The sequence below is a fragment of the Aulonocara sp. 'chitande type north' Nkhata Bay genome, linkage group LG12, assembly GCF_057382095.1.
Source record: "Aulonocara sp. 'chitande type north' Nkhata Bay isolate Kocher_YH1m ecotype deep benthic linkage group LG12, A_spYH_male_GT1.1, whole genome shotgun sequence".
Classification (NCBI taxonomy): domain Eukaryota; kingdom Metazoa; phylum Chordata; class Actinopteri; order Cichliformes; family Cichlidae; genus Aulonocara; species Aulonocara sp. 'chitande type north' Nkhata Bay.
In genome coordinates this window covers 11,781,022-11,798,962 of record NC_141355.1, presented here as the reverse complement: position 1 = coordinate 11,798,962, position 17,941 = coordinate 11,781,022, and positions in this window count along the sequence as shown.

Here is a 17,941-nt window from a genome sequence, read left to right as displayed (position 1 = left end):
TGTTTAAGATAAGATAAGATAAGATAAGATAGAACTTTATTAATCCCTCGGGTGGGTTCCTCTGGGAAATTCGACTTCCAAAAAAAGCACAGCAACGACCGAAGTTACAGTTACAGAACTGTTATATATACACACACACACACACACACACACACACACACACACACACACACACACACACACACACACACACACACACACACACACATATATAAATACAGAGACAAATATAAATAAAATATACAAAGGGGATAAATAGAATAAATAGGAATAAAAAATAAAAATACAAGTGAATTGCACATTTCAAGTATTGAGTCTATTGCACTGTTGATTATTTACAAAAAGTATTGCACAAGGTATTGTACAGTGAGGTGCAGAGGCACTACAGCTTAGTTGTTCCCCCCTCCTTTGTCCTCCTGTTTCCCCTCCCTCTCCCCTCCAGAGAGGAGTTAAACAGTCTGATGGCGTGTGGGACAAAGGAGTTTTTAAGTCTGTTAGTTCTTGTCTTGGGGAGAAGCAACCTGTCACTGAACAGACTCTTCTGGTTGTTTATGGCCGTGTGCAGAGGATGCCCAGCATTGTCCATAATGTCCATCAGTTTCTTTAATGTCCTTTTCTCTGCCACTGTCACCAGAGTGTCCAGCTTCATGCCGACCACAGAGCTAGCCCTCCTGATCAGTTTCTCCAGCCTGGATGAGTCCCTCTTTGCTGTGCTGCTCCCCCAGCACACCACAGCATAGAAAAGTACTCCAGCAACCACTGACTGGTAAAACATCCTCAGGAGCTTCCTGCAGATGTTAAAAGACCTCAGCCTCCTGAGGAAGTACAGTCGGCTTTGGGCTTTTTTATACAGGTGCTCTGTGTTGCATGACCAGTCCAGTTTATTGTCCACCCACAGTCCGAGGTACTTGTACTTGTTGACCACCTCCACCTCCTCCCCCTCTATCTGAACTGGCAGTGGACCTTCTCTGGACCTCCCGAAGTCCACAACCAGTTCCTTAGTCTTTGAGGTGTTGAGTTGCAGGTGGTTTGTGTGACTCCATGCGACAAAGTTCCTCACCAGACTTCTGTACTCCTCTTCCTGATCATCCCAGATACACCCCATGATGGCCGTGTCATCTGCAAACTTCTGAATATGGCATAATTCAGAGTTGTAGCAGAAGTCAGAGGTGTACAGGGTGAAGAGAAGAGGGGACAGCACAGTTTATGGCTTTATCTTATAGAACTCAATGTCCCCGTGCTGGGCAAACAGGTTTTGCAGCCGTTTGAGCTAAGATTTTAAAATTATTCACATAATGAAAACCTATACTTTGTTTCAGGCGAGTTTCCCATTCAAATGCATGTAACAGTGAGAAACACACTGTCTTGGCGAAAGAAAACGTTTTTCTACCACTTCATATAAATCGCTGTAACTTTTGATAGAAGACTCAGACAAACATGTTTATGGCTTTATCTTATAGAACTCAATATCCCCGTGCTGGGCAAACAGGTTTTGCAGCCGTTTGAGCTAAGATTTTAAAATTATTCACATAATGAAAACCTATACTTTGTTTCGGTCGAGTTCCCCATTCAAATGCATGTAACAGTGAGAAACACACTGTCTTGGCGAAAGAAAGCGTTTTTCAACCACTTCATATAAATCGCTGTAACTTTTGATAGAAGACTCAGACAAACATGTTTATGGCTTTATCTTATAGAACTCAATATCCCCGTGCTGGGCAAACAGGTTTTGCAGCCGTTTGAGCTAAGATTTCAAAATTATTCACATAATGAAAACCTATACTTTGTTTCAGGCGAGTTTCCCATTCAAATGCACGTAACAGTGAGAAACACACTGTCTTGGCGAAAGAAAGCGTTTTTGAACAACTTCATATAAATCGCTGTAACTTTTGATAGAAGACTCAGACAAACATGTTTATGGCTTTATCTTATAGAACTCAATGTCCCCGTGCTGCAAACAGGTTTTGCAGCCGTTTGAGCTAAGATTTTAAAATTATTCACATAATGAAAACCTATACTTTGTTTCAGGCGAGTTTCCCATTCAAATGCATGTAACAGTGAGAAACGCATTGTCTTGGCGAAATAAAGCGTTTTTGAACAACTTCATATAAATCGCTGTAACTTTTGATGGAAGACTCAGACACACATGTTTATGGCTTTATCTTATAGAACTCAATGTCCCCGTGCTGGGCAAACAGGTTTTGCAGCCGTTTGAGCTAAGATTTTAAAATTATTCACATAATGAAAACCTATACTTTGTTTCAGGCGAGTTTCCCATTCAAATGCATGTAACAGTGAGAAACACACTGTCTTGGCGAAAGAAAGCGTTTTTGAACAACTTCATATAAATCGCTGTAACTTTTGATGGAAGACTCAGACACACATGTTTAAGATAAGATAAGATAAGATAAGATAGAACTTTATTAATCCCTCGGGTGGGTTCCTCTGGGAAATTCGACTTCCAAAAAAAGCACAGCAACGACCGAAGTTACAGTTACAGAACTGTTATATATACACACACACACACACACACACACACACACACACACACACACACACACACACACACACACACACACACACACACACACACACATATATAAATACAGAGACAAATATAAATAAAATATACAAAGGGGATAAATAGAATAAATAGGAATAAAAAATAAAAATACAAGTGAATTGCACATTTCAAGTATTGAGTCTATTGCACTGTTGATTATTTACAAAAAGTATTGCACAAGGTATTGTACAGTGAGGTGCAGAGGCACTACAGCTTAGTTGTTCCCCCCTCCTTTGTCCTCCTGTTTCCCCTCCCTCTCCCCTCCAGAGAGGAGTTAAACAGTCTGATGGCGTGTGGGACAAAGGAGTTTTTAAGTCTGTTAGTTCTTGTCTTGGGGAGAAGCAACCTGTCACTGAACAGACTCTTCTGGTTGTTTATGGCCGTGTGCAGAGGATGCCCAGCATTGTCCATAATGTCCATCAGTTTCTTTAATGTCCTTTTCTCTGCCACTGTCACCAGAGTGTCCAGCTTCATGCCGACCACAGAGCTAGCCCTCCTGATCAGTTTCTCCAGCCTGGATGAGTCCCTCTTTGCTGTGCTGCTCCCCCAGCACACCACAGCATAGAAAAGTACTCCAGCAACCACTGACTGGTAAAACATCCTCAGGAGCTTCCTGCAGATGTTAAAAGACCTCAGCCTCCTGAGGAAGTACAGTCGGCTTTGGGCTTTTTTATACAGGTGCTCTGTGTTGCATGACCAGTCCAGTTTATTGTCCACCCACAGCCCGAGGTACTTGTACTTGTTGACCACCTCCACCTCCTCCCCCTCTATCTGAACTGGCAGTGGACCTTCTCTGGACCTCCCGAAGTCCACAACCAGTTCCTTAGTCTTTGAGGTGTTGAGTTGCAGGTGGTTTGTGTGACTCCATGCGACAAAGTTCCTCACCAGACTTCTGTACTCCTCTTCCTGATCATCCCAGATACACCCCATGATGGCCGTGTCATCTGCAAACTTCTGAATATGGCATAATTCAGAGTTGTAGCAGAAGTCAGAGGTGTACAGGGTGAAGAGAAGAGGGGACAGCACAGTTTATGGCTTTATCTTATAGAACTCAATGTCCCCGTGCTGGGCAAACAGGTTTTGCAGCCGTTTGAGCTAAGATTTTAAAATTATTCACATAATGAAAACCTATACTTTGTTTCAGGCGAGTTTCCCATTCAAATGCATGTAACAGTGAGAAACGCATTGTCTTGGCGAAATAAAGCGTTTTTGAACAACTTCATATAAATCGCTGTAACTTTTGATGGAAGACTCAGACACACATGTTTATGGCTTTATCTTATAGAACTCAATGTCCCCGTGCTGGGCAAACAGGTTTTGCAGCCGTTTGAGCTAAGATTTTAAAATTATTCACATAATGAAAACCTATACTTTGTTTCAGGCGAGTTTCCCATTCAAATGCATGTAACAGTGAGAAACACACTGTCTTGGCGAAAGAAAGCGTTTTTCAACCACTTCATATAAATCGCTGTAACTTTTGATAGAAGACTCAGACAAACATGTTTATGGCTTTATCTTATAGAACTCAATATCCCCGTGCTGGGCAAACAGGTTTTGCAGCCGTTTGAGCTAAGATTTTAAAATTATTCACATAATGAAAACCTATACTTTGTTTCAGGCGAGTTTCCCATTCAAATGCATGTAACAGTGAGAAACGCATTGTCTTGGCGAAATAAAGCGTTTTTGAACAACTTCATATAAATCGCTGTAACTTTTGATGGAAGACTCAGACACACATGTTTAAGATAAGATAAGATAAGATAAGATAAGATAGAACTTTATTAATCCCTCGGGTGGGTTCCTCTGGGAAATTCGACTTCCAAAAAAAGCACAGCAACGACCGAAGTTACAGTTACAGAACTGTTATATATACACACACACACACACACACACACACACACACACACACACACACACACACACACACACACACACACACACATATATAAATACAGAGACAAATATAAATAAAATATACAAAGGGGATAAATAGAATAAATAGGAATAAAAAATAAAAATACAAGTGAATTGCACATTTCAAGTATTGAGTCTATTGCACTGTTGATTATTTACAAAAAGTATTGCACAAGGTATTGTACAGTGAGGTGCAGAGGCACTACAGCTTAGTTGTTCCCCCCTCCTTTGTCCTCCTGTTTCCCCTCCCTCTCCCCTCCAGAGAGGAGTTAAACAGTCTGATGGCGTGTGGGACAAAGGAGTTTTTAAGTCTGTTAGTTCTTGTCTTGGGGAGAAGCAACCTGTCACTGAACAGACTCTTCTGGTTGTTTATGGCCGTGTGCAGAGGATGCCCAGCATTGTCCATAATGTCCATCAGTTTCTTTAATGTCCTTTTCTCTGCCACTGTCACCAGAGTGTCCAGCTTCATGCCGACCACAGAGCTAGCCCTCCTGATCAGTTTCTCCAGCCTGGATGAGTCCCTCTTTGCTGTGCTGCTCCCCCAGCACACCACAGCATAGAAAAGTACTCCAGCAACCACTGACTGGTAAAACATCCTCAGGAGCTTCCTGCAGATGTTAAAAGACCTCAGCCTCCTGAGGAAGTACAGTCGGCTTTGGGCTTTTTTATACAGGTGCTCTGTGTTGCATGACCAGTCCAGTTTATTGTCCACCCACAGCCCGAGGTACTTGTACTTGTTGACCACCTCCACCTCCTCCCCCTCTATCTGAACTGGCAGTGGACCTTCTCTGGACCTCCCGAAGTCCACAACCAGTTCCTTAGTCTTTGAGGTGTTGAGTTGCAGGTGGTTTGTGTGACTCCATGCGACAAAGTTCCTCACCAGACTTCTGTACTCCTCTTCCTGATCATCCCAGATACACCCCATGATGGCCGTGTCATCTGCAAACTTCTGAATATGGCATAATTCAGAGTTGTAGCAGAAGTCAGAGGTGTACAGGGTGAAGAGAAGAGGGGACAGCACAGTTTATGGCTTTATCTTATAGAACTCAATGTCCCCGTGCTGGGCAAACAGGTTTTGCAGCCGTTTGAGCTAAGATTTTAAAATTATTCACATAATGAAAACCTATACTTTGTTTCAGGCGAGTTTCCCATTCAAATGCATGTAACAGTGAGAAACACACTGTCTTGGCGAAAGAAAACGTTTTTCTACCACTTCATATAAATCGCTGTAACTTTTGATAGAAGACTCAGACAAACATGTTTATGGCTTTATCTTATAGAACTCAATATCCCCGTGCTGGGCAAACAGGTTTTGCAGCCGTTTGAGCTAAGATTTTAAAATTATTCACATAATGAAAACCTATACTTTGTTTCGGTCGAGTTCCCCATTCAAATGCATGTAACAGTGAGAAACACACTGTCTTGGCGAAAGAAAGCGTTTTTCAACCACTTCATATAAATCGCTGTAACTTTTGATAGAAGACTCAGACAAACATGTTTATGGCTTTATCTTATAGAACTCAATATCCCCGTGCTGGGCAAACAGGTTTTGCAGCCGTTTGAGCTAAGATTTCAAAATTATTCACATAATGAAAACCTATACTTTGTTTCAGGCGAGTTTCCCATTCAAATGCACGTAACAGTGAGAAACACACTGTCTTGGCGAAAGAAAGCGTTTTTGAACAACTTCATATAAATCGCTGTAACTTTTGATAGAAGACTCAGACAAACATGTTTATGGCTTTATCTTATAGAACTCAATGTCCCCGTGCTGCAAACAGGTTTTGCAGCCGTTTGAGCTAAGATTTTAAAATTATTCACATAATGAAAACCTATACTTTGTTTCAGGCGAGTTTCCCATTCAAATGCATGTAACAGTGAGAAACACACTGTCTTGGCGAAAGAAAGCGTTTTTCAACCACTTCATATAAATCGCTGTAACTTTTGATAGAAGACTCAGACAAACATGTTTATGGCTTTATCTTATAGAACTCAATATCCCCGTGCTGGGCAAACAGGTTTTGCAGCCGTTTGAGCTAAGATTTTAAAATTATTCACATAATGAAAACCTATACTTTGTTTCAGGCGAGTTTCCCATTCAAATGCATGTAACAGTGAGAAACGCATTGTCTTGGCGAAATAAAGCGTTTTCGTACAACTTCATATAAATCGCTGTAACTTTTGATAGAAGACTCAGACAAACATGTTTATGGCTTTATCTTATAGAACTCAATATCCCCGTGCTGGGCAAACAGGTTTTGCAGCCGTTTGAGCTAAGATTTTAAAATTATTCACATAATGAAAACCTATACTTTGTTTCAGGCGAGTTTCCCATTCAAATGCATGTAACAGTGAGAAACGCATTGTCTTGGCAAAATAAAGCGTTTTCGTACAACTTCATATAAATCGCTGTAACTTTTGATAGAAGACTCAGACAAACATGTTTATGGCTTTATCTTATAGAACTCAATATCCCCGTGCTGGGCAAACAGGTTTTGCAGCCATTTGAGCTAAGATTTTAAAATTATTCACATAATGAAAACCTATACTTTGTTTCAGGCGAGTTTCCCATTCAAATGCATGTAACAGTGAGAAACGCATTGTCTTGGCGAAATAAAGCGTTTTTGAACAACTTCATATAAATCGCTGTAACTTTTGATGGAAGACTCAGACACACATGTTTATGGCTTTATCTTATAGAACTCAATATCCCCGTGCTGCAAACAGGTTTTGCAGCCGCTTGAGCTAAGATTTTAAAATTATTCACATAATGAAAACCTATACTTTGTTTCAGGCGAGTTTCCCATTCAAATGCATGTAACAGTGAGAAACGCATTGTCTTGGCGAAAGAAAGCGTTTTTGAACAACTTCATATAAATCGCTGTAACTTTTGATAGAAGACTCAGACAAACATGTTTATGGCTTTATCTTATAGAACTCAATATCCCCGTGCTGGGCAAACAGGTTTTGCAGCCGTTTGAGCTAAGATTTTAAAATTATTCACATAATGAAAACCTATACTTTGTTTCAGGCGAGTTTCCCATTCAAATGCATGTAACAGTGAGAAACACACTGTCTTGGCGAAAGAAAGCGTTTTTCAACCACTTCATATAAATCGCTGTAACTTTTGATAGAAGACTCAGACAAACATGTTTATGGCTTTATCTTATAGAACTCAATATCCCCGTGCTGGGCAAACAGGTTTTGCAGCCGTTTGAGCTAAGATTTTAAAATTATTCACATAATGAAAACCTATACTTTGTTTCAGGCGAGTTTCCCATTCAAATGCATGTAACAGTGAGAAACGCATTGTCTTGGCGAAATAAAGCGTTTTCGTACAACTTCATATAAATCGCTGTAACTTTTGATAGAAGACTCAGACAAACATGTTTATGGCTTTATCTTATAGAACTCAATATCCCCGTGCTGGGCAAACAGGTTTTGCAGCCGTTTGAGCTAAGATTTTAAAATTATTCACATAATGAAAACCTATACTTTGTTTCAGGCGAGTTTCCCATTCAAATGCATGTAACAGTGAGAAACGCATTGTCTTGGCGAAATAAAGCGTTTTTGAACAACTTCATATAAATCGCTGTAACTTTTGATAGAAGACTCAGACAAACATGTTTATGGCTTTATCTTATAGAACTCAATATCCCCGTGCTGGGCAAACAGGTTTTGCAGCCGTTTGAGCTAAGATTTGAAAATTATTCACATAATGAAAACCTATACTTTGTTTCAGGCGAGTTTCCCATTCAAATGCATGTAACAGTGAGAAACGCATTGTCTTGGCGAAATAAAGCGTTTTTGAACAACTTCATATAAATCGCTGAAACTTTTGATGGAAGACTCAGACACACATGTTTATGGCTTTATCTTATAGAACTCAATGTCCCCGTGCTGGGCAAACAGGTTTTGCAGCCGTTTGAGCTAAGATTTTAAAATTATTCACATAATGAAAACCTATACTTTGTTTCAGGCGAGTTTCCCATTCAAATGCATGTAACAGTGAGAAACACACTGTCTTGGCGAAAGAAAGCGTTTTTCAACCACTTCATATAAATCGCTGTAACTTTTGATAGAAGACTCAGACACACATGTTTATGGCTTTATCTTATAGAACTCAATATCCCCGTGCTGGGCAAACAGGTTTTGCAGCCGTTTGAGCTAAGATTTTAAAATTATTCACATAATGAAAACCTATACTTTGTTTCAGGCGAGTTTCCCATTCAAATGCATGTAACAGTGAGAAACGCATTGTCTTGGCGAAAGAAAGCGTTTTTGAACAACTTCATATAAATCGCTGTAACTTTTGATAGAAGACTCAGACAAACATGTTTATGGCTTTATCTTATAGAACTCAATATCCCCGTGCTGGGCAAACAGGTTTTGCAGCCGTTTGAGCTAAGATTTTAAAATTATTCACATAATGAAAACCTATACTTTGTTTCAGGCGAGTTTCCCATTCAAATGCATGTAACAGTGAGAAACGCATTGTCTTGGCAAAATAAAGCGTTTTTGAACAACTTCATATAAATCGCTGAAACTTTTGATGGAAGACTCAGACACACATGTTTATGGCTTTATCTTATAGAACTCAATGTCCCCGTGCTGGGCAAACAGGTTTTGCAGCCGTTTGAGCTAAGATTTTAAAATTATTCACATAATGAAAACCTATACTTTGTTTCAGGCGAGTTTCCCATTCAAATGCATGTAACAGTGAGAAACACACTGTCTTGGCGAAAGAAAGCGTTTTTCAACCACTTCATATAAATCGCTGTAACTTTTGATAGAAGACTCAGACAAACATGTTTATGGCTTTATCTTATAGAACTCAATATCCCCGTGCTGGGCAAACAGGTTTTGCAGCCGTTTGAGCTAAGATTTTAAAATTATTCACATAATGAAAACCTATACTTTGTTTCAGGCGAGTTTCCCATTCAAATGCATGTAACAGTGAGAAACGCATTGTCTTGGCAAAATAAAGCGTTTTCGTACAACTTCATATAAATCGCTGTAACTTTTGATAGAAGACTCAGACAAACATGTTTATGGCTTTATCTTATAGAACTCAATATCCCCGTGCTGGGCAAACAGGTTTTGCAGCCATTTGAGCTAAGATTTTAAAATTATTCACATAATGAAAACCTATACTTTGTTTCAGGCGAGTTTCCCATTCAAATGCATGTAACAGTGAGAAACGCATTGTCTTGGCGAAATAAAGCGTTTTTGAACAACTTCATATAAATCGCTGTAACTTTTGATGGAAGACTCAGACACACATGTTTATGGCTTTATCTTATAGAACTCAATATCCCCGTGCTGCAAACAGGTTTTGCAGCCGCTTGAGCTAAGATTTTAAAATTATTCACATAATGAAAACCTATACTTTGTTTCAGGCGAGTTTCCCATTCAAATGCATGTAACAGTGAGAAACGCATTGTCTTGGCGAAAGAAAGCGTTTTTGAACAACTTCATATAAATCGCTGTAACTTTTGATAGAAGACTCAGACAAACATGTTTATGGCTTTATCTTATAGAACTCAATATCCCCGTGCTGGGCAAACAGGTTTTGCAGCCATTTGAGCTAAGATTTTAAAATTATTCACATAATGAAAACCTATACTTTGTTTCAGGCGAGTTTCCCATTCAAATGCATGTAACAGTGAGAAACGCATTGTCTTGGCGAAATAAAGCGTTTTTGAACAACTTCATATAAATCGCTGTAACTTTTGATAGAAGACTCAGACACACATGTTTAAGATAAGATAAGATAAGATAAGATAGAACTTTATTAATCCCTCGGGTGGGTTCCTCTGGGAAATTCGACTTCCAAAAAAAGCACAGCAACGACCGAAGTTACAGTTACAGAACTGTTATATATACACACACACACACACACACACACACACACACACACACACACACACACACACACACACACACACACACACACACACACACACACACACACACACACATATAAATACAGAGACAAATATAAATAAAATATACAAAGGGGATAAATAGAATAAATAGGAATAAAAAATAAAAATACAAGTGAATTGCACATTTCAAGTATTGAGTCTATTGCACTGTTGATTATTTACAAAAAGTATTGCACAAGGTATTGTACAGTGAGGTGCAGAGGCACTACAGCTTAGTTGTTCCCCCCTCCTTTGTCCTCCTGTTTCCCCTCCCTCTCCCCTCCAGAGAGGAGTTAAACAGTCTGATGGCGTGTGGGACAAAGGAGTTTTTAAGTCTGTTAGTTCTTGTCTTGGGGAGAAGCAACCTGTCACTGAACAGACTCTTCTGGTTGTTTATGGCCGTGTGCAGAGGATGCCCAGCATTGTCCATAATGTCCATCAGTTTCTTTAATGTCCTTTTCTCTGCCACTGTCACCAGAGTGTCCAGCTTCATGCCGACCACAGAGCTAGCCCTCCTGATCAGTTTCTCCAGCCTGGATGAGTCCCTCTTTGCTGTGCTGCTCCCCCAGCACACCACAGCATAGAAAAGTACTCCAGCAACCACTGACTGGTAAAACATCCTCAGGAGCTTCCTGCAGATGTTAAAAGACCTCAGCCTCCTGAGGAAGTACAGTCGGCTTTGGGCTTTTTTATACAGGTGCTCTGTGTTGCATGACCAGTCCAGTTTATTGTCCACCCACAGCCCGAGGTACTTGTACTTGTTGACCACCTCCACCTCCTCCCCCTCTATCTGAACTGGCAGTGGACCTTCTCTGGACCTCCCGAAGTCCACAACCAGTTCCTTAGTCTTTGAGGTGTTGAGTTGCAGGTGGTTTGTGTGACTCCATGCGACAAAGTTCCTCACCAGACTTCTGTACTCCTCTTCCTGATCATCCCAGATACACCCCATGATGGCCGTGTCATCTGCAAACTTCTGAATATGGCATAATTCAGAGTTGTAGCAGAAGTCAGAGGTGTACAGGGTGAAGAGAAGAGGGGACAGCACAGTTTATGGCTTTATCTTATAGAACTCAATGTCCCCGTGCTGGGCAAACAGGTTTTGCAGCCGTTTGAGCTAAGATTTTAAAATTATTCACATAATGAAAACCTATACTTTGTTTCAGGCGAGTTTCCCATTCAAATGCATGTAACAGTGAGAAACACACTGTCTTGGCGAAAGAAAACGTTTTTCTACCACTTCATATAAATCGCTGTAACTTTTGATAGAAGACTCAGACAAACATGTTTATGGCTTTATCTTATAGAACTCAATATCCCCGTGCTGGGCAAACAGGTTTTGCAGCCGTTTGAGCTAAGATTTTAAAATTATTCACATAATGAAAACCTATACTTTGTTTCGGTCGAGTTCCCCATTCAAATGCATGTAACAGTGAGAAACACACTGTCTTGGCGAAAGAAAGCGTTTTTCAACCACTTCATATAAATCGCTGTAACTTTTGATAGAAGACTCAGACAAACATGTTTATGGCTTTATCTTATAGAACTCAATATCCCCGTGCTGGGCAAACAGGTTTTGCAGCCGTTTGAGCTAAGATTTCAAAATTATTCACATAATGAAAACCTATACTTTGTTTCAGGCGAGTTTCCCATTCAAATGCACGTAACAGTGAGAAACACACTGTCTTGGCGAAAGAAAGCGTTTTTGAACAACTTCATATAAATCGCTGTAACTTTTGATAGAAGACTCAGACAAACATGTTTATGGCTTTATCTTATAGAACTCAATGTCCCCGTGCTGCAAACAGGTTTTGCAGCCGTTTGAGCTAAGATTTTAAAATTATTCACATAATGAAAACCTATACTTTGTTTCAGGCGAGTTTCCCATTCAAATGCATGTAACAGTGAGAAACGCATTGTCTTGGCGAAATAAAGCGTTTTTGAACAACTTCATATAAATCGCTGAAACTTTTGATGGAAGACTCAGACACACATGTTTATGGCTTTATCTTATAGAACTCAATGTCCCCGTGCTGGGCAAACAGGTTTTGCAGCCGTTTGAGCTAAGATTTTAAAATTATTCACATAATGAAAACCTATACTTTGTTTCAGGCGAGTTTCCCATTCAAATGCATGTAACAGTGAGAAACACACTGTCTTGGCGAAAGAAAGCGTTTTTGAACAACTTCATATAAATCGCTGTAACTTTTGATGGAAGACTCAGACACACATGTTTAAGATAAGATAAGATAAGATAAGATAGAACTTTATTAATCCCTCGGGTGGGTTCCTCTGGGAAATTCGACTTCCAAAAAAAGCACAGCAACGACCGAAGTTACAGTTACAGAACTGTTATATATACACACACACACACACACACACACACACACACACACACACACACACACACACACACACACACACACACACACACACACATATATAAATACAGAGACAAATATAAATAAAATATACAAAGGGGATAAATAGAATAAATAGGAATAAAAAATAAAAATACAAGTGAATTGCACATTTCAAGTATTGAGTCTATTGCACTGTTGATTATTTACAAAAAGTATTGCACAAGGTATTGTACAGTGAGGTGCAGAGGCACTACAGCTTAGTTGTTCCCCCCTCCTTTGTCCTCCTGTTTCCCCTCCCTCTCCCCTCCAGAGAGGAGTTAAACAGTCTGATGGCGTGTGGGACAAAGGAGTTTTTAAGTCTGTTAGTTCTTGTCTTGGGGAGAAGCAACCTGTCACTGAACAGACTCTTCTGGTTGTTTATGGCCGTGTGCAGAGGATGCCCAGCATTGTCCATAATGTCCATCAGTTTCTTTAATGTCCTTTTCTCTGCCACTGTCACCAGAGTGTCCAGCTTCATGCCGACCACAGAGCTAGCCCTCCTGATCAGTTTCTCCAGCCTGGATGAGTCCCTCTTTGCTGTGCTGCTCCCCCAGCACACCACAGCATAGAAAAGTACTCCAGCAACCACTGACTGGTAAAACATCCTCAGGAGCTTCCTGCAGATGTTAAAAGACCTCAGCCTCCTGAGGAAGTACAGTCGGCTTTGGGCTTTTTTATACAGGTGCTCTGTGTTGCATGACCAGTCCAGTTTATTGTCCACCCACAGTCCGAGGTACTTGTACTTGTTGACCACCTCCACCTCCTCCCCCTCTATCTGAACTGGCAGTGGACCTTCTCTGGACCTCCCGAAGTCCACAACCAGTTCCTTAGTCTTTGAGGTGTTGAGTTGCAGGTGGTTTGTGTGACTCCATGCGACAAAGTTCCTCACCAGACTTCTGTACTCCTCTTCCTGATCATCCCAGATACACCCCATGATGGCCGTGTCATCTGCAAACTTCTGAATATGGCATAATTCAGAGTTGTAGCAGAAGTCAGAGGTGTACAGGGTGAAGAGAAGAGGGGACAGCACAGTTTATGGCTTTATCTTATAGAACTCAATGTCCCCGTGCTGGGCAAACAGGTTTTGCAGCCGTTTGAGCTAAGATTTTAAAATTATTCACATAATGAAAACCTATACTTTGTTTCAGGCGAGTTTCCCATTCAAATGCATGTAACAGTGAGAAACACACTGTCTTGGCGAAAGAAAACGTTTTTCTACCACTTCATATAAATCGCTGTAACTTTTGATAGAAGACTCAGACAAACATGTTTATGGCTTTATCTTATAGAACTCAATATCCCCGTGCTGGGCAAACAGGTTTTGCAGCCGTTTGAGCTAAGATTTTAAAATTATTCACATAATGAAAACCTATACTTTGTTTCGGTCGAGTTCCCCATTCAAATGCATGTAACAGTGAGAAACACACTGTCTTGGCGAAAGAAAGCGTTTTTCAACCACTTCATATAAATCGCTGTAACTTTTGATAGAAGACTCAGACAAACATGTTTATGGCTTTATCTTATAGAACTCAATATCCCCGTGCTGGGCAAACAGGTTTTGCAGCCGTTTGAGCTAAGATTTCAAAATTATTCACATAATGAAAACCTATACTTTGTTTCAGGCGAGTTTCCCATTCAAATGCACGTAACAGTGAGAAACACACTGTCTTGGCGAAAGAAAGCGTTTTTGAACAACTTCATATAAATCGCTGTAACTTTTGATAGAAGACTCAGACAAACATGTTTATGGCTTTATCTTATAGAACTCAATGTCCCCGTGCTGCAAACAGGTTTTGCAGCCGTTTGAGCTAAGATTTTAAAATTATTCACATAATGAAAACCTATACTTTGTTTCAGGCGAGTTTCCCATTCAAATGCATGTAACAGTGAGAAACGCATTGTCTTGGCGAAATAAAGCGTTTTTGAACAACTTCATATAAATCGCTGTAACTTTTGATGGAAGACTCAGACACACATGTTTATGGCTTTATCTTATAGAACTCAATGTCCCCGTGCTGGGCAAACAGGTTTTGCAGCCGTTTGAGCTAAGATTTTAAAATTATTCACATAATGAAAACCTATACTTTGTTTCAGGCGAGTTTCCCATTCAAATGCATGTAACAGTGAGAAACACACTGTCTTGGCGAAAGAAAGCGTTTTTGAACAACTTCATATAAATCGCTGTAACTTTTGATGGAAGACTCAGACACACATGTTTAAGATAAGATAAGATAAGATAAGATAGAACTTTATTAATCCCTCGGGTGGGTTCCTCTGGGAAATTCGACTTCCAAAAAAAGCACAGCAACGACCGAAGTTACAGTTACAGAACTGTTATATATACACACACACACACACACACACACACACACACACACACACACACACACACACACACACACACACACACACACACACACATATATAAATACAGAGACAAATATAAATAAAATATACAAAGGGGATAAATAGAATAAATAGGAATAAAAAATAAAAATACAAGTGAATTGCACATTTCAAGTATTGAGTCTATTGCACTGTTGATTATTTACAAAAAGTATTGCACAAGGTATTGTACAGTGAGGTGCAGAGGCACTACAGCTTAGTTGTTCCCCCCTCCTTTGTCCTCCTGTTTCCCCTCCCTCTCCCCTCCAGAGAGGAGTTAAACAGTCTGATGGCGTGTGGGACAAAGGAGTTTTTAAGTCTGTTAGTTCTTGTCTTGGGGAGAAGCAACCTGTCACTGAACAGACTCTTCTGGTTGTTTATGGCCGTGTGCAGAGGATGCCCAGCATTGTCCATAATGTCCATCAGTTTCTTTAATGTCCTTTTCTCTGCCACTGTCACCAGAGTGTCCAGCTTCATGCCGACCACAGAGCTAGCCCTCCTGATCAGTTTCTCCAGCCTGGATGAGTCCCTCTTTGCTGTGCTGCTCCCCCAGCACACCACAGCATAGAAAAGTACTCCAGCAACCACTGACTGGTAAAACATCCTCAGGAGCTTCCTGCAGATGTTAAAAGACCTCAGCCTCCTGAGGAAGTACAGTCGGCTTTGGGCTTTTTTATACAGGTGCTCTGTGTTGCATGACCAGTCCAGTTTATTGTCCACCCACAGCCCGAGGTACTTGTACTTGTTGACCACCTCCACCTCCTCCCCCTCTATCTGAACTGGCAGTGGACCTTCTCTGGACCTCCCGAAGTCCACAACCAGTTCCTTAGTCTTTGAGGTGTTGAGTTGCAGGTGGTTTGTGTGACTCCATGCGACAAAGTTCCTCACCAGACTTCTGTACTCCTCTTCCTGATCATCCCAGATACACCCCATGATGGCCGTGTCATCTGCAAACTTCTGAATATGGCATAATTCAGAGTTGTAGCAGAAGTCAGAGGTGTACAGGGTGAAGAGAAGAGGGGACAGCACAGTTTATGGCTTTATCTTATAGAACTCAATGTCCCCGTGCTGGGCAAACAGGTTTTGCAGCCGTTTGAGCTAAGATTTTAAAATTATTCACATAATGAAAACCTATACTTTGTTTCAGGCGAGTTTCCCATTCAAATGCATGTAACAGTGAGAAACGCATTGTCTTGGCGAAATAAAGCGTTTTTGAACAACTTCATATAAATCGCTGTAACTTTTGATGGAAGACTCAGACACACATGTTTATGGCTTTATCTTATAGAACTCAATGTCCCCGTGCTGGGCAAACAGGTTTTGCAGCCGTTTGAGCTAAGATTTTAAAATTATTCACATAATGAAAACCTATACTTTGTTTCAGGCGAGTTTCCCATTCAAATGCATGTAACAGTGAGAAACACACTGTCTTGGCGAAAGAAAGCGTTTTTCAACCACTTCATATAAATCGCTGTAACTTTTGATAGAAGACTCAGACAAACATGTTTATGGCTTTATCTTATAGAACTCAATATCCCCGTGCTGGGCAAACAGGTTTTGCAGCCGTTTGAGCTAAGATTTTAAAATTATTCACATAATGAAAACCTATACTTTGTTTCAGGCGAGTTTCCCATTCAAATGCATGTAACAGTGAGAAACGCATTGTCTTGGCGAAATAAAGCGTTTTTGAACAACTTCATATAAATCGCTGTAACTTTTGATGGAAGACTCAGACACACATGTTTAAGATAAGATAAGATAAGATAAGATAAGATAGAACTTTATTAATCCCTCGGGTGGGTTCCTCTGGGAAATTCGACTTCCAAAAAAAGCACAGCAACGACCGAAGTTACAGTTACAGAACTGTTATATATACACACACACACACACACACACACACACACACACACACACACACACACACACACACACACACACACATATATAAATACAGAGACAAATATAAATAAAATATACAAAGGGGATAAATAGAATAAATAGGAATAAAAAATAAAAATACAAGTGAATTGCACATTTCAAGTATTGAGTCTATTGCACTGTTGATTATTTACAAAAAGTATTGCACAAGGTATTGTACAGTGAGGTGCAGAGGCACTACAGCTTAGTTGTTCCCCCCTCCTTTGTCCTCCTGTTTCCCCTCCCTCTCCCCTCCAGAGAGGAGTTAAACAGTCTGATGGCGTGTGGGACAAAGGAGTTTTTAAGTCTGTTAGTTCTTGTCTTGGGGAGAAGCAACCTGTCACTGAACAGACTCTTCTGGTTGTTTATGGCCGTGTGCAGAGGATGCCCAGCATTGTCCATAATGTCCATCAGTTTCTTTAATGTCCTTTTCTCTGCCACTGTCACCAGAGTGTCCAGCTTCATGCCGACCACAGAGCTAGCCCTCCTGATCAGTTTCTCCAGCCTGGATGAGTCCCTCTTTGCTGTGCTGCTCCCCCAGCACACCACAGCATAGAAAAGTACTCCAGCAACCACTGACTGGTAAAACATCCTCAGGAGCTTCCTGCAGATGTTAAAAGACCTCAGCCTCCTGAGGAAGTACAGTCGGCTTTGGGCTTTTTTATACAGGTGCTCTGTGTTGCATGACCAGTCCAGTTTATTGTCCACCCACAGCCCGAGGTACTTGTACTTGTTGACCACCTCCACCTCCTCCCCCTCTATCTGAACTGGCAGTGGACCTTCTCTGGACCTCCCGAAGTCCACAACCAGTTCCTTAGTCTTTGAGGTGTTGAGTT